The 17,334-nt window shown below is 44.2% G+C and overlaps 1 protein-coding gene across 17 annotated transcripts in view; it reads right to left on the minus strand.

Annotated features, from left to right (window-relative positions):
* LOC125455166 (1-phosphatidylinositol 4,5-bisphosphate phosphodiesterase beta-4) overlaps positions 1-17,334 on the minus strand; it is a 477,523-nt gene that overhangs the window by 349,962 nt on the left and 110,227 nt on the right. For 3 of the 17 annotated variants that reach the window (XM_059648335.1, XM_059648333.1, XM_059648334.1), the window contains exon 3: positions 3,854-3,913. The exons of the other annotated variants lie outside the window; for them this stretch is intronic. The gene's annotated coding sequence lies outside the window, so the exon portion shown is untranslated. The remainder of the gene's footprint in view (positions 1-3,853; positions 3,914-17,334) is intronic. 17 annotated transcript variants of the gene reach the window in all.

Genomic DNA, 17,334 nt, shown 5'->3' on the forward strand with positions numbered 1-17,334 from the left:
TATACTCAATTATCACCAGCGGTCAATTAAACAAAGCCTCAAAACACAAGGAAAGCATTAATTTCCCCAACTCCCACTGCATTTTAATTGGCACAAGGCAACTGTCAGAAGTTAGAAACACAAGCAATATTTTTTTTAAAAAGTAACTGACACATACAACCAAACATAAAAAGTCCTCATGATGGACTGGTTGGGCCGTAGATGAATTGTCATCTGTTTGTTTCTAAGACAGCCACTGCATCTTCAATAGTTCACAATTGAAATAGATTGAGCAGTGATAACACGTAAGTACAAATATTGATGAAACTAAATTGCTCAGTATTAAATTATCCACATCAACACTTGAGCATCCACTGCAATTTTCCCTATACAACAGTTCCTGACCTTCACAGGAGCCTTAAGCTGGAAACTCCATATTTATTTGCAAGGAATTCATTATAATAAAAGAGTTCAAGTTTTCTTGGTTCCCAGTTAGTTTAGTATTCTTTCCTTGAAAATATTTACAGGAGGTCTCTCCTCTCTGCAGCTTCACTCCCCAGTTGTCCCCGAACTCCTGGGTCTCGGATAAATCAATCTTCCCTCCTGTCCTCACCCTGCAGCTGACTCTGTGTCCTCCAGCACTGGAAATCGCACAAACTGGCACCACTCGCTTTACGCTGCTCCAATCCAATCACAGGTTGGTGCTTCCAGGTGTTTGCTGCTTCAATTCCTCAGGACTACTCAAGGAACCTTTAAGGAACACAGAGTCCTATAGCATGGAAACAGACCCTTCAGTCTAACCAGCCCATGCCGATCATAAGTCCAAACTAACCTAGTCTCACCGGCCTGCTCCTGACCCATAGCCCTTCAAATCTTTCCTATTCATGAACTTTTCTAAGTGTTTTTTAAATGTTGTAATTGTGCCCACATTCATCACTTCCTCAAGAAGTTCATTCCACAAGCAAACCACCTCCTGTGTAAAAAGTTTGCCCTTCATATCTTTTTTAAAACTCTCCCCACTTACCTTAAAAATATGCCCCCTAGTCTTGAAATCCCCATCCTAGGGAAAAGACATCTACCATTTACCTCATCAGTATCTGTCATGATTTTATAAATCTTCCTATGGTCCTCTCAACCTCCTACTCTCCAGTGAAAACAGTCTCAGTCTGTCCAGCCTTGCTTTTACATTCAAACCTTCCATACCCAGCAGCATCCGGGTACATTTCCTCTGAACCCTCTCCAGCAAATTAATATCCGTCCTCCAACAGCGAAACCAGAATTGGATACAGTACTCTAAAAGATGCCTCACCAAAGTCCTGTACAACCTCAACATGACGTCCCAACTCCTCGACTGAAAGGACTGAGCAATGAAGGAAAGTGTGCTAAATGCCCTTTTAACTCCCCTGTCTGCGTGTGATGCAAACTTCAAAGAATTATGTACTTGAATTTCTAAGCCCCTCTATTCTACAATACTTACCCAAGGCCCTACCATTAATTGTACTGTCTCTGTTTGTTGTACCAAAATGCAATCTGTATTCCCAGGTGGGCACAAAAGATAGCACCTTGCACTTCTCCAAGAACAGGTACGGCAGCTCAGTGGTTAGCGAGGTTGCTGTATGGGGCCTGAGGGGTCATGGTCACGGTTGAATTTTGGGGTTTTTGGCAGCAAAGTTGCCTGCTGCTGCGGTGTGTTTTGATCCTTGGTGAAGGGGCGGTTTCGGCTGGGAGCAGAGGCGTTGATCCAGAAATCGAGAAGTATTCTTGCTATTCTTGGCCCAGAAGGAGAACTGTGAAATACATTTGCCTCCCAAAGCAAGTAAACCCCAACCTCCACTCGCTGGCAGGTTTCCCGTACCAGTGGAAAGCAGACCAGCTACTCCTAAACTGTAATCAGGTTTCCACATGCACTGCAGCAGCCCAATTTAAACATGTTAATGAGGTATTAGTATTTTGGAAGTACATTAAGCTGGCTAATATATTGACCCGTGTCATGACAACATTAGTGAATTTCAACACACATCCTAAATAGGGAAGGTAAAACTGGCACAAGCCATTATGAATTTAGTGAAGAGCTCCACAAGTAATTACAATGCAGAACTTGGATTCACAAAAGCTACTTCAACGTCAGTGGTCAGCTACAACTGTGTGCAATTGTCACATTCTCCGTCATTATCTGCTGCATAACATATGATCAGAACTAACAAGCACTTCCGAGAGAGAGGAGCTGCTAAGCCCAATAAAATCTGCTTCATCCTACTCACTGGCAGTCACGATAACTTCATCATGCATTTTCTCCCTGCTAAATGATCTCCACGTGAATTGAAAAGTTGAAACCAGGTCAACAATTTTTGCACACAGGTCAAATGTCTGCAATAAAATGTCAAGCCTTTCAATCGCTAAGGTCTGTCAGTCTCCCAAAATTAAGCCTTGCCAAGAGATCACATTCCAAACTTATTTTTTTGAACCCATATTGAAGTGACACTGACATATGTATTTCAAAGAAGTAACACTATTCTTGAGTAAGTGTTGGACTAATTTTCTGGTTTCCAAATATACTAAGGAATGTTATAAGGAGTCAGCGTGGGCCTTGTTAATATCAGTCTCTCAGACAGAAGGTTGGCGAGTTAAGTACCACTCAAGAACATAATCTAGCAAATATTTCAGTGCGGTACCACACAGTGATGCATTGTCAAGGAAGACATCTACTGGATGCTCCACCAAGGTCCAATCTGCAGTGACAGGTGGACCCAAAAAGTAGACCACTGCAATTCTCCAAGAAAGGTGCAGCGGCTCAGTGGTTAGAAGTGCTGGCTCACAGCACCGTGAACTTGGGTTCGAGTCCAGCCTCTGACGACTGTCCGTGTGGAGTTTGAATGTTCTCCCTGTGACCCTGGCTGTTCCAGTTTCCTCTCACAGTCCAAAGGTGTGCAGGTTAGGTGGATTGGCCATGCCAAATTGGCCTGTCACATCCAGGCAAGTGCAGGTTAGGTAAATGTCAGGTGAGGGCTGCTGGATCTTGGGGTGCTCTTTGGATGACTGATGGGCTGAATGGCCTATTTAAACAATGTAGGAGTTCTATCGTTTATTGATGACTTTTGCTAAAAATTATCCCTTGACCAGCCACGATTGTACTCAACGCTAGAGCAGACTCAATTGGCTAGTCGGCATGGAAGAGTTGGACCAAAGGGTCTGTTTCTGCACTGTACATCTCAATGTCTCTATTTCTGTCTTAAAAATGTACATCCCCTTATGCTAAAATAATGCCCTCTGGTCCAAGGATATCCCATGAGGAAGCAAAAAGCCTTTCCATATCTATCCTGTCAATTCCTCTAAAAATCTTGCATGTTTCAATAAAGTTGCCTCTCACTCTTCTATATCCCTTGCAGCTACTGGGAATCCATGGGCAATTTAAAAAAAACCCTGTCCCAATACAGGCACACTGCTGCCTTGAAAAGATGGTACTCTGCAACATGCTGCTGCGGACAGCTTGGTTAGCATGGCTAGTTCTGAAGGGAGGACAGAGTAATAATACATAATACAGGAAATTTGACAGTATCAGAGACAGTGTTAACATGAACGGATGATGCCAGGGCTAGCTGTTTTTCTTCACAGAGTATTGATTTCCAATAGAATTGATCGTGGAAAGTCAGTGGACCTGCTGCATTATAACATCAGAATGGCAAGCCGACGTAAAGCATAATGTAATATGCTACCAATACAAGAGAACTATGTTTTACTTGTTTTGTCATTTTAAGGTCACAGTGTTTGACTCCTGTAAGTAAAAGCTATTTCACAGCATAATATATCAAGGTAGAAGGGTGTACAGCCTCTCAAACATTTCCATCACTTAATAAGACCATGGCTGATCATTTACCTTTATTCTATTTACACTAGATCCCCATTTCTCTTGTAAAAACCGAAAGAACTGCAGATGCTGTAAATCAGGAACAAAAACAAAGTTACTGGAAAGTCTGAGCAGGTCAGGCAGCATCTGTGAAAAAAAAGAAGAGTTAACATTTCAGGTCTGGTGACCCTTCCTTCCTCAGAACTCTTGTTCCAAGAAAAGGTCACCAGACCCGTTTTTCTTGTTTCCCCTTGTGCCTGAAAAATCTCAATCCTGAGTAAATTTGACCCAAGGCTATAATTAGGCAGAATCGTATCCACGAATTGGCTGAAGGCCCAAACTCGGCATTCCTGCCGACCGGCACTCCGATGTGGTAAATTCGTGCCTGGTCCAGGACCCCATGCTGCCTGGGCTGACGTTAAGAGACAAGGGTCATCTAAACTCATTTCTCAACCCACCCACCCCCACAGCATCACCAAACAACACCAAACCTTCCCAATAGTACTCCTCCATCCTGGAAGCCCAGGAGAAAGGTGTCCTAGCAGCAGGCCCTGCCTCTATCAAACCTCTGCAGCTCCAGGTGAAAAGACCTTCCCAGTCCAAGAGATCCTGCAGGCTTTCTCACTCTCATTGGTGCAGGTTCCCTTTCTGGAAGCTGTCGCCCCCTTCACGTCTAGAATGGAAATGGGAAAATCTCAGCTTGCGGTTGTGTAAGAAAGATTCGGAAGGTGCTTGTCAACTTATAGTTTCAGTTTGTTTTTAATACAGAGAGAACAAAACAACTTGAAATGATCTGAGGAAGGGTCACTTGACCTGAAACACTAACTCTTATTTCTCTCCACAGATGCTGTTGACCTGCTGAGCTTTTCTAGCAATTTCTGTTTTTGAGCCTGAAATTATTACTTTTTTATTCCAAGATATATCGTTTGGCACTTTGAGAAGGATGGCTTGTAAAACATGGCATCTGAAGTGTGGTGTATGCTCAGTAAACATTTATAGAGAGAAAAATGGCCATTGAGGTAGTCAGGGGATACTTTATGGGGACTGCATTTACCATATGAACTGAGGTGCTAAAGAACAATAACATTTTAAAACTGCCAGTGGAATACGAATTGGGGTCACTGTTAACCAGAGTAGTTATCTCTTTTCTGATGAAGTGTCTAGGCCCAAAATGTCAGCTTTTGTGCATCTAAGACGCTGCTTGGCCTGCTGTGTTCATCCAGCTCCACACTTTGCTATCTCTAGTTACCTCTTGAAGTGTTTTAAACATTATGAACTGGAGAGGAAATTGCTCACTTCATATCTTTGCAAAAAACACATGATGAAACCATAGAAGAATGTTCACAGATGTGGGGTCATTGACAATGGCATCTTTAAAAAATATTCTGTTGAAATTTTGAGCTAGGCCTTGCTGTTCACCTTGAAAAGGGGCCACCAAATGCCAGCGAGAGAGAAGCCAATGATGACTTAATTGATTACCTGGCAGAGAGCTCAAAAATAAATAGAGAGGAGGAGGGTTGCTGAGGAAGGTAGGTGATGATGGGTGAGTGCAGGCAGGGAGCAGTGGGAACTGGTCAGTGAAGTGGGAGGAGCAGAAGGGTGGGAGAGAACATGGAAAGGTTGCGTCAGGTCAAGGAGTCAGGCATGAGTTCATCTTATGATCTTTTCTCAATAAAGTTAGGTTGTCTTTGGAATAGCTCCCATTTTCTGGCTCAGCTCTGGGCCTGGGCCCAGGCTCCACCACCGACAACACTGCGGCAGCTACTCTTCACCACACACTCTGTCCCTCTCCAACTGTACTCTCTCTGGAAACTCAGCTGGGGCAAAGAACACCATCTGTGTTCATTTCTCCACAGGAGGGAGAATATCCCTCCAAAACGTGAACCAGGCTCCTCCAAAGTCATTGTAGAGGCAGGATTCCATGTCGGATATCTGCAGATTTATCCGGACTGCCAGTTCTCACCAAGTACAAGCAGCAACAGTCAGGCAACAGAGAATACAAAACCTGAGCATTAGTGGGTCATTCTGTACAATGCCTGGCACGTGGAAGGCGACAAATATTTGTAGGTTTCGGATCATAATTTGGATTGTTCAACTTTATCCAGAACGGGAATGTTACAAGAACCTTCCAAACCTCCCTTATAGAACAACAGGCCAGGATTTTCCCATTTTCAGACTGATAAAGAGAGCAAAACGGTTTCCGGAAGGGAATTATTCAAGCTTTTTTTCCCAAAATATATCTTCAGAGGGCCAGTGTGGACTCTGGGCTGAATGGCCTGGTTTCAAACTGTAGGTTTTTTTTCCAACATAATTGGTCAGTGAATGAGGATCACATCCAGGATTCTGTGACATATCCTAACCCTAAGCCGACCTGTGTAAATGGTCAATTACTGCAGTTCTCCCTTACAGGGCCTCACAAGTACAGTCCATTCCCTCAGAAATAAAGCAATAATTTACTTCCACGACCTAGTCTGAGCAAGGTGCTGCTGGTAGGCATTTATCATTTCCATTTCACACTTGTGATACAGATGAGAATGGAAGGTGACACACAGCACTTACTGTATGGCTTGCTGAATGGCCTGGAGGGAATACTGAATGGCCTGGACAGAGGGGATGTTGAGATGCTGTTTCCATTGGTAGGAGAGACTAGGACCCGAGGGCACTGCCTTAGAGTAAACTGAAGACCTTTTAAAACAGTCATAAAGAGAAACTTCTTCAGTCAGAGAGTGGTGTATCTATGGAATTCACTACCACAGAGGGCTGTAGAAGCCAGGTCATTGAGTATATTTAAAAAGGAGATAGATAGGTTCTTGATTATCAGGGAGATCGGGCATTATGGGGAGAAAGCAGAAGAATGGGATTGCGGAAACTATCAGCCGTGATGGAACGGTGGAGTAGACTTGATGGGCTGAATGGCCTAACTTCTGCTCCAATCTCTTATGGTCTTATATTCTATTCTATGGGTAAAGCAGAAAATCAATACGTTTAACAAGCTGGTTAAGGCATGATGGGCCAAACAAACTGGCCCTCTCTGTCTCCATCTCAGGCCACCAGCTAAAAACTGATGTCCACTTCAAGCCCCCTGACTCCCACAGCTACCAGAATGCACCTCCTCCCACCCACCCCCTGCAAAAATTCCAGCCCCTATTCCCAATTCCTTTGCCTCCGCCACATCTGCTCCCAGGATGGGCATTCCACTCCCGCACATCCCAGATGTCCAAGTTCTTCAAGGACCACAACTTTCCCCCCCACAGTGATCGAGAACGCCCTTGACCGTGTCTCCCGCATTTCCCGCAACACATCCCTCACACCCCGCCCCTGCAATAACCGCCCTCAGAGAAGCCCCCTCATCCTGACATACCATCCCACCAACCTCTGGATACAAAGCATCATCCTCCAACACTTCCGCCATCTACAATCCGACCCCTCCACATTTTCCCAACCCCACCCTTGTCTGCCTTCCGGAGAGACCACTCTCTCTGTGACTCCCTTGTCTGCTCCACACTCCCCCCCCTCCACCCCAACAAACCCACCACACCCAGCACCTTCCCCTGCAACCGCAGGAAATGCTACACTTGCCCCCACACCTCCTCCCTCACCCCCAACCCAGGCCCCAAGATGGCTTTCCATATTAAGCAGATGTTCACCTGCACATCTGCCAATGTAGTATACTCTACCCACTGTACCCGGTGTGGCTTCCTCTACATTGGGAAAACCAAGCGGAGGCTTGGGGACCACTTTGCAGAACACCTCTGCTCAGTTTCGCAACAAACAACTGCACTTCCCAGTCACGAACCATTTTAACTCCCCCTCCCATTCCTCAGACGACATGTCCATCATGGACTTCCTGCAGTGCCACAATGATGCCACCCGAAGGTTGCAGGAACAGCAACTCATATTCCGCTTGGGAACCCTGCAGCCCAATGGTATCAATGTGGACTTCACAAGCTTCAAAATCTCCCCTTCCCCCACCGCATCACAAAACCAGCCCAGCTCGTCCCCGCCTCCCTAACCTGTTCTTCCTCTCACCTATCCCCTCCTCCCACCTCAAGCCACACCTCCATTTCCCACCTACTAACCTCATCCCGGCTCCTTGACCTGTCCGTCCTCCCCAGACTGACCTATCCCCTTCCTACCTCCCCACCTATACTCTCCTCTCCACCTATCTTCTTTTCTCTCCATCTTCGGTCCGCCTTCCCCTCTCTCCCTATTTATTCCAGAACCCTCTCCCCATCTCCCTCTCTGATGAATGGTCTGGGGCCGAAACATCAGCTTTTGTGCTCCTGAGATGCTGCTTGGCCTGCTGTGTTCATCCAGCTCCACATTTTGTTATCTTCCTGAGCTGTGTCATCTCCTTCTGTGATACTGAAGGTCAGGGTCACAGATTCTCCCTGCCTCCCTCTCTCCTGCCATACATTTGCTTTATGTATAAAATTTTATTTCCAAAAGAATGTGACTGGACTTTGGGGCAGTTGGAGATCCCAAACCAAAAGAGAAAATGACAGTGTGCATCAAATTCTATTCCCTGGAGGTGGGAACCAGGCACCGAGACTATGACTGGATCCCTTGAGTCATTCCCTGAAAGGGACAGCCACTGACTGGAATTTTGACTGGGACACTGTCTCAGTTAGCAAGGTGCTCTGAAAAGATGGAGAGCAGAACCAGAGCCGATGATTCTTGCTTCAAATCAGCGTTGCTGTGCAGTGAAAGGTAAGTGGCTCTTCAATGAGAAAGAACTTTTCGAAAAGTTTAATTGAAAGGTACAAAACACAAACAGGCCACCACAAGAGGTTGGAGTGGGACTGAGGAGGTGGCGTAGGGGGGTGCAACAGAGGGTTCTCCACTGGGAGGCCTTAGACTTCATCTTTACCCAGGGGGGGCAAGAATGATCTGAACAAACACGGATATGACCAGAGAGACTCAACAGGTTCGGCATTGTCTTTGTAGGCAGATACAGTGTTAACATCTTGATTTGAGTCTACATTCTGATGAAGAGTCAAACCAGGCTCGAAATATTTACATTGTGCAGTTATTTCAAGAGCCAGAAGGCAGTATCCCATCACCAAGTCACCCTTTATTTACATGCACACAGTACATGGACTCTGACCAGCCAGCTCAGAACCAGTCCCTAGACGGAGGAGACTCTCTGGATCTCCTGTTTATGTCTGTCAGCCTGGGCTCCCTGATTGGGGCTGTTAACTTTGGCCAATAAGGAATCTCATACTCAGAGATCCACTGGCCCTCATTCCAATCACTAGTCATTCTCTCCACAGATGCTGCCAGACCTGCTGAGCTTCTCCAGCCTTCTGCGTGTTTGTTTCAGACTTCCAGCATTTTGCTATTTATGGTGGAAACATCAGCAACTCAGACCACCTCCCCAAACAGCTGAGCCCTCCCTCCACTCCTCTGCTCCCGGAAACTGGAGACCAACAGGAGAATCCCAGTCAGCCTCCATGACTTCACATGCACATGATTAAGGAACCATGTGCCGATACTGGCTGAGGCTACTGGAAAACCGGAACACTGGCCCACGCTGATATTTCCAGGCCCTGGCGACAAACATTGACATGACCTCTGCGAAGACGAAAATTTTGTTTTAGACCAACCAAAATAAAAGTACACATGGCAGGACACAAATAGAAAAAACTGGGACCAAATTCACATAGCCATGACAACAAATTTACCTGTTATCCAGCAACTGGTCATTCTCATGCAACTGGCAAAAATTAAGAAAGGAAATTTACCATTTTTAACAGGTTTCTTCAAACCAAAAAATCCACTTGAATTTGGCATGCCTCGTTGCAATGCGTGAATGTTTAGCTGCCCAGTGGTAGTTCTCCCAGCTGCCACTAATAATGCTGTCCACTGTCCTCTCTCACGGAGGCACCATTACTGGACGAACACAGTGCAGAGCTGGACGAACACAACAGGCCAGGCAGCATCAGAGGAGCAGGAAAACTGATGTTTCGGGTCAGCTTTCTTGCTTTCCTGTTCCTCTGATGCTGCCTGGCCTGCTATGTTCCTCTAGCTCCACACTGTGTTATCTCTGACTCCGGTATCGGCAGTTCTTACTATCTCACGACTATAGGGCTGGCTGGTTGTGTTACTATGATGTGTTTCCATATGGATACTTCTGATGCAACTGGGCAGATTCATGTAAACACTGCCCTCCCTCCTTGCCCTGTGTATGCCAGATAACTGGGAGTTTCCAAACCATGTTTGGATTAGGCCACATAAAAGTTTCTGTAGTCAATGTTTTATTGTAAAGCAATCGAAAAAAATGGGGTGGGGGGGGAGAATATTAATTTGTTTTAGTTGATTACAGAAGTACTATAAGATCAGTTCCTACTGCTTGCCATTAATAATACATTGATAAACAAATGTGTAACAAGCCAACTTCGAAATTTTCCACTTCAAACGGTGAGGTTAATATGGTGTGCCTCTTTGCAACAATTTGAATTTACAACTTCACCTCGCATACAAAAATGCCCAAGGCACCACCTGAGGACGTAGTCATTGCTGTTTATATACTGGTCGTATTTGCAGTGTTTTCAATTCAAACCGAGAGGCATCCCTCAATATTCCAACGCATAATCCAACCGTGGACACAAATACTGTGCCAATCTGCATTAACCGCCATGCTTTCTGTCACCGGCGTCTGAAGGTTTGCTGTCGGCCTGGTTACTCTGCCAGCCAGCTGCAATGTTTTTATGTCCTTGTGTTTTAATCTTCATTCACCAAATGTGGATATCGCTGTGAAGGCTATCATTCAACGTCCTTTAAAAAAGTGTTGGGAGCTATTTTCTCAAACTGCTGCCTTATATACTCTCAAAGCACTGCCTGGGAGGCACTGTCAGGATCTGACCCGGCGCCCTGAAAGAACGGTGATATTCTTCCGCACAACGATGGGGTGTTACTTGGAGGGGAGCTCTCAGGTGGCGCGATGCCTGCAGCACGTGTCTTTCCAGGGGCCAGACCTTGTAGGTTCGGAAGGTTCAAGGTGGCCATGGCAGGTTGCTGCAACGTGTCTCGCAGACGGTACCCAGTGCTGCCACCACGCATCACTGGTGGAGGGAATGAACGTGAAAGGTGGTGGACAGGGAGCTGCCGTGTCCTGGATGGTACATGTGAACGTACGAATCAGGAACAGGCATAGGCCAATCAACCTCTGTAGCCTGCTCCATCCATCAATAAGATCAGACTGCTGGTTCAAATCCACATTCCCACCTAACCATGAGAAACCTTTCAAACCCTTGTCTGCCAAGAATCGATCTAACTCTGCCTGAAAAATATTCAAGGGCTCTGCTTCCTTTCCAGGAAGAGTTAAAAAACTTGTAATGTTAAGAGAAAACAATTTTACCACAACTCCAGTTCTACAACCTACCATAAAAGGAAACATTCTCCACACATATAACCTGTCAAGACTTTTAAGTTTCAAACAAGGCTCCTTTTATACTTCTAAACTCCAGTGGACACAAGTCTAGCCTGTCCAACCTTTCCTCGTAAGATCTCAGGTATTTGTTTGGTAAACACTCTCTGAACTGCCTCCAACATATTAACATCCTTCCCGAATCAGATAACTAATGCTGTGCGCACTACTCCAGATGCGGTCTCACAGGTGCCCTGTGTAAATGAAAGTATACCCTCCAAACTTGTTGTACACAAAAGAATTACACCACTCTACTCGATTTTCTAATTACTTGCTGTACCTGTATTTTGCAAGCCATGCACAAGGATCCCTCTGCATCTCAGAGCTCTGCAATCTTTCACTCTTTGGAAAACATGCTTCTTTTTTATTCTTCCAGTCAAAATAGACAGTTTTGAACTTTCCTGCATTGTTCGACATTTCTGGCCATCTGTATCTTCTAAGGAGCTCTTTTTGACCTCTTTTTGTGTCAACTCAATTTGTGTCATGAGCAAATTTGGCAGCTACACCTTCCATCCCTTTGTTTAAACCATTTGCATTAATTACAAACAGTCCAGGTCCCAGTACCGATCCCTATGGCACACCAAATGGTGATATCCTGCTTTTCTGAAAAAAATCCACTCACATCTACTCACTGCTTCCTGTCAACCAGCTGATACTCAATCCATGCCAATATGCCACCCCCTTCACCATGATCAATTATTTTCCATCAAAAACAACTTTGGTATGCCACTTTATCAAACATTTTCTGGAAATTGAGGTAAAGTACATCCAATAGTTCCCCTTAATTCACAATATATGTCACCTCTTCAAAGAATGCTAACAGATTGGTCAAACATGATTTCCCTTTCACAAAACCATGTTGACTCTGCCTGATTAAATACCCTCTAACATATTCAAAAGCAGCTTCAAGTATTTTCCCTATTACAAACAATAAGCTAGCTGGTCTATAGTTTCCTGTCTCCCCCTTTTGAATAACTTCCAATCTAAATAGGACTATCCTAGAATCAAGTGAGATTTGGAAAATAAATAAATACCGATGCTTCAACTACCTTACTAGCCAATTCTTTAAGACCCTAGAATGCAATCTATCAGGAGCCAGACACTTGGCAGCACACATCTCCAATAATTTAATCAGTACCACTTTTCTGGCCAGTGTGATTTTCCTGAGTTCCTCCCTTTCACCAGTTTTCTGTTTATTGAAGCTTCTGGGACATCACTTGTATCATCTATAGTGAACAGCTGATGGAAAATAGCTGTTCAATGCTTCTGCAATTTCCTCATTTTCTATAACTACTTCTCCAGTCTTACTTTCTCAGGGTCCAACAATCAGTTTCTTAAGGCTTTTCTTTAAATATTTGCATAATTTCTGAATAACTGTTTTCATAATTCTGGCTAGCTCTGTCTCAAATACTAATTTTTCACTCTTTATAAATTTGTTGCTCATTTTTCATAGTACATAGATTCTGATAAATCTTCCGACCTGCCGTCTATCCGAGTAGAGTCTTAGATTTTTCTTAACTTTTCATACCATCTTTAACATTACAAATTAACTACAGGTGGTAAGTCTGTCCTTGGAAATTTTCTTACTCCTTAGAAACAAAAAAAAACTGGTGCAGTAGACCATTCAGCCTTTCAAATCAGCCACGATCTTATTAAATGGCGAAGCAGACTTAATGGGCTGATTGGCCGACTTCTGCTCTTAAGCTTTATAGTCTTATTGTTTTATTGACATACCCATTAACTTGATTTGGCAATTCACTTTAGGTCTGTTTTCATGCCCTCATAAAATTTAATTAATTTAACTTTTATTTTATAAAGTAGCCTTAGACCCATTCTTCTCTCCCCCATGCTGAATGTAACATTCAATCATTTTATCATCACCCAGGAGCCCTCAATCATCAAGTGATTAATTAATCATTTTACATTGCACAAATCCTGGTCTATAATAGATTGGCACTGAGCTTCTTAAGAGTTGGCAAACCTGCATTCATATAACACACTCGTGGCCTGTGTGTTAGACAAGTAAACAGGCTTTATGGGACTGGACTAAAACTCAGAACAAAGAAAAAAATCCTGCTTATATACGAATCCCTGCAATTTGCAAAGTAATTTACGTACTATAAAATTCCTCCAATTTTCTGCTTCAAAGACAAATACAAATATTATTAAAATAAACATGGGAATCCAATGGCGTAGATTCCAGTGAGGACAAACATATCTTGCCCTGTACCACTTGGGAATAAGATGTGCAATCAGTTCATGTGCAGATGCTGCTCTGACAAACCTAATGAAAGGTTCTGTTCCCTCACAGCAGGAATCACAAAACAGAATTCTACAGCCAGGAATAATCAACTGTTATCTTCAAACTATGGACAAAATGGCAAAAATCAAAAACTTCCTTCAAATATTGCCATTGTAGCAGAAGGTGTAGCTGAGATCTGCTGGATAATGGCAGTGTAAACATCTCTGAGTAATTATCCTTCTATCCAAACTTGGAAGCCCCTAGTATAGGTCAATATGGAAGGTGTTGCTTATTCATGCAATGATTTCTAGTTCAGCCTGTGAATGAAACCGGGCTCTGCAGCTTAAATTCCGCCCATCGACATGGGATCGAGGATTCATCCCATTATCCAGGCTAGGCCTCACTTTTCACGGAATTAGCTGGCCTTCAGACAAAATCATCTATAGATCCAGATCACAGTGAAGAGGTTGGGGCAGGGGGATTCTGAGAGGTGAAAGTAAACAGCAGCACTGAACAAAATCCTCCCCATAACCAGCAGAACGAGATAGCTGCGGCAAATCTGATTGCCGCCTCGTGTGTCCAGTGCTAAACCAAACTACGCTGCAAGCTGGTCCAACTGGCCCATTTATCAGAGCCTTAACACCATAGAACCATTGTAAAAACGGGCACATTTTAATCACACATTCCTGTTAACTGTCAGCCTTCTGCCTCTCATCATACTTCACCCATCCGTATTGAATCGCAAGTACATTTAGCAAAAGAGGGCATAAACAAAAATGGTGAGTCAAATAATTTGCAGCTCATTCTTCATGCAAGTGGCATCTGAGACTCTATGCAAACTGTATTTCTCTCTATTTTTTGATTCACAATAGCAAATGTCTTCTCTGGTCCCTTGCACAATTTCAGAACTGAACCTCGCAGATTCCCAGGTTCAAATTACTATAACTAAATTATAAACCACATTTTACGGTTGTAAAGTCATCACAAATGGCACTACTCCTAGTAACTGTTGTCACTCTGTGAAACTAACAGCAAGAGTAGAAATACAAGGAAAAACAGAAGCAATTCTCTGCTTCTCCACAGGGTGTGCTACTGACGTTCCCAGAAGGAAAGAACTATCAGAAATCAGTGGTTAGCACTGCTGCCTCACAGTGCCAGGGTCTTGAATCCAATCCCATTCTTGGGCAATTGTTTGTGTGGAGTTTACATGTTCTCCCCATGTCTGTGCAGGGCCCTCTGGTGCTCTGGTTTCCTCCAACAATGTGCAAGATGGGTGGATTGACCATGGCAAATGCAGGGTTACAGGAATTGGGTGGGATTGTCTTCTGGAGGGTCAGTGTCAACTTGATGGGCTGAGTGGTCTGCTTTCCTCTTTAAAAAGTTACACTGGGTTAGTGATGCATTATTTGGTTTCTTAACTGTGTCCTATGATATAATTACTTTGGATCAACCCCCCAACCCCAGACCAAAAAGCCTAATTTCACTATCGATGAATTCCCAAAAAAAATCCCCATTCCTTCAAAATTATTGTCAATTCCTGAAATAACAAAGAAGTTACTTTTTTCCCAAGTTTATAATATTTTAATGCTCCCTTAATGTGGATGCCCTAATCTTAACCTGTGCCTTATAATTTTGTATCATGCCTATGAGAAAACACTGTCAAAAAGGAACAGACCACAAATTTATTTTTTTCGGCTTTAACACTAATGAATATAATAGTATGCACGCTGCGACAGATAAAAATGTCAAACAATGACAGCTTACATTAATACACCACCCTGAATGGAATAAAGCATCCAAGATGCTTCCAACAATGATACAAAGCACAGAACGGTGCTGCTTCTTTCGAAAGCCAGGCAGTGTGAAAACACGAGGAAACATAATCCCCAAGTCAACAACTCGCTGGATCTCAATCAGCTACAGTTTTCACAGCCATTTGCTGCAGGATGCAGAGGTGCAGGTCAGCCCTGTCAGTTACTTATGCATCCAACCACTACTCTCCAGATCTTTGCCTCAAAGGGTGAGCGAGGCAAACTATGATTTGGAGTCATAGAGGTTTATAAAATCATGAGGAGAGTGGACAGAGTAAATAGACAAGGTCTCTTCCCTGGCGTGGGGATGTCCAAAACTACAGGGCATAGGTTTAAGGTGAGGGGGCTGGGGGGGTTTAAAAGGGTCCCAAAGGGCAATGTTTTCATGCAGAGTAAATGGAATGAGCTGCAGAGGAAGTGGTGGAGACTGGTACAGTAACAACATTTAAAAGGCATGGATACATGAATAGGAAGGGTTTAGAGGGGACATGGGCCAAATGTTGGCAAATGGGACTAGATTAACTTAGTATATCTGGTTGGCACGGACAAATTGGACTGAAGGGTCTGTTTTCGTGCTGTGCATCTCTATGAACCTAAGTGAAGCCATACGTTTTCCTGCTCCTCCGATGCTGCTTGGCATGCTGTGTTCATCCAGCTCTACACCTTGTTGTCTCAGATTCTCCAGTATCGGCAGTTCCTACTATCTCCGCTTGGTAAAAGTGTTAGGTCTGAAGTGATATTGTAAAACAGCAAAGTAAGAGAAGTGGAATGGTCTGGAGAGGTTGGTCTAGAGTTTGGGACCAATACAATTAAAAGCCATACCCATAAATAGTGCAGCATTAGAAAGATGCAGATATCTTGGAGATTCAATGGGCTGGGAGAAATCACAGAGGTAAGGAGTGATAAAATCTAGAAGGGATTCTCAAGAAAGGAGGAGAATTTTTGAATCAAGCATTGTCTGGTTGGGAATCACTCTTGATAAGTGAGCAGAGGTGTGACAGAGGAACAGGACTTGTTGTGAGTTAACACAGTTTTGGATGACCTTTGATTTACAGAGGATAGACTGTGGGACACCAGACCGGCGCGTGCTGGAATAATCAAAATCAGAGAAACAAAGGCAGGAATGAGCAGCACATAGAATAGAATCTTCAATGTGTGGAAATGGGCCAATCGGCCCAACAATTCCACACCGCCCCCTCCAAACAGCATCCCACCAAGACCGATTCCCCTACCCCTGCATTTCCCAGGTCTAAACTACCTAACCTAAACATCCCTGACCACTGCTGGGCAATTCAGCACGGCCAACCCACCTAGCCTGCACATCTTTGGACCGTTCGAGGAAACCGACGCATTCGGAGGAAACCCATGCAGAAATGGGGAGAATGTGCAAACTCCACACAGACAGTTGCTCAAGGGTGGAATCAAACCCTGGTCCCCGGAGCCGTAAGCCACCGTGCTGCCCACGTGATCTGAGAGAAGACCACAGTTGAGCGATGTTACAATTCTGAGGAAGGGTCACCTATTTTTGTTCTTCACAGATTCTGCCAGACCTGAACTTTTCCAGCACTTTTGTTGTTGTTGTGAGCAATACTATAGATGTGAAAATAGGAAGTCCTGATGATAGGATGAAAGGACATCATCAGATCTTACGGCCATAAGAAATAGGATGGCAAGAGGCCATTCAGTCCCTCGAGCCTGCTACACCATTCAATGCAGGATTGTGGCCGATCCTATACTCCTCATGTCCACTTTCCTGCCCTTTCCCCATAACCCTTGATTCCATAACTGCTCAAGAATCTATCTCAGCATTAAGTATACACAAGGACTCCATCCCCAAGAGTCCTCTGTGGCAAGGAGCTCAAAAGACTCTCAACCCTCAGAGGGAAGGAATTCCTCCTCTTCTTAGTCTTAAATTGCCCATTCCCCCTTCATTCTGGAGACTCTACCCTCTAAATCTAGACTCTCCCTGAGGGAAAACATCCTCTCAGCATTGACCTTATCAAGTCCTGAAGCATCCCATATGGTTCAA

The sequence above is a fragment of the Stegostoma tigrinum genome, chromosome 9 (assembly GCF_030684315.1).
Source record: "Stegostoma tigrinum isolate sSteTig4 chromosome 9, sSteTig4.hap1, whole genome shotgun sequence".
Taxonomy (NCBI): Eukaryota; Metazoa; Chordata; class Chondrichthyes; order Orectolobiformes; family Stegostomatidae; genus Stegostoma; species Stegostoma tigrinum.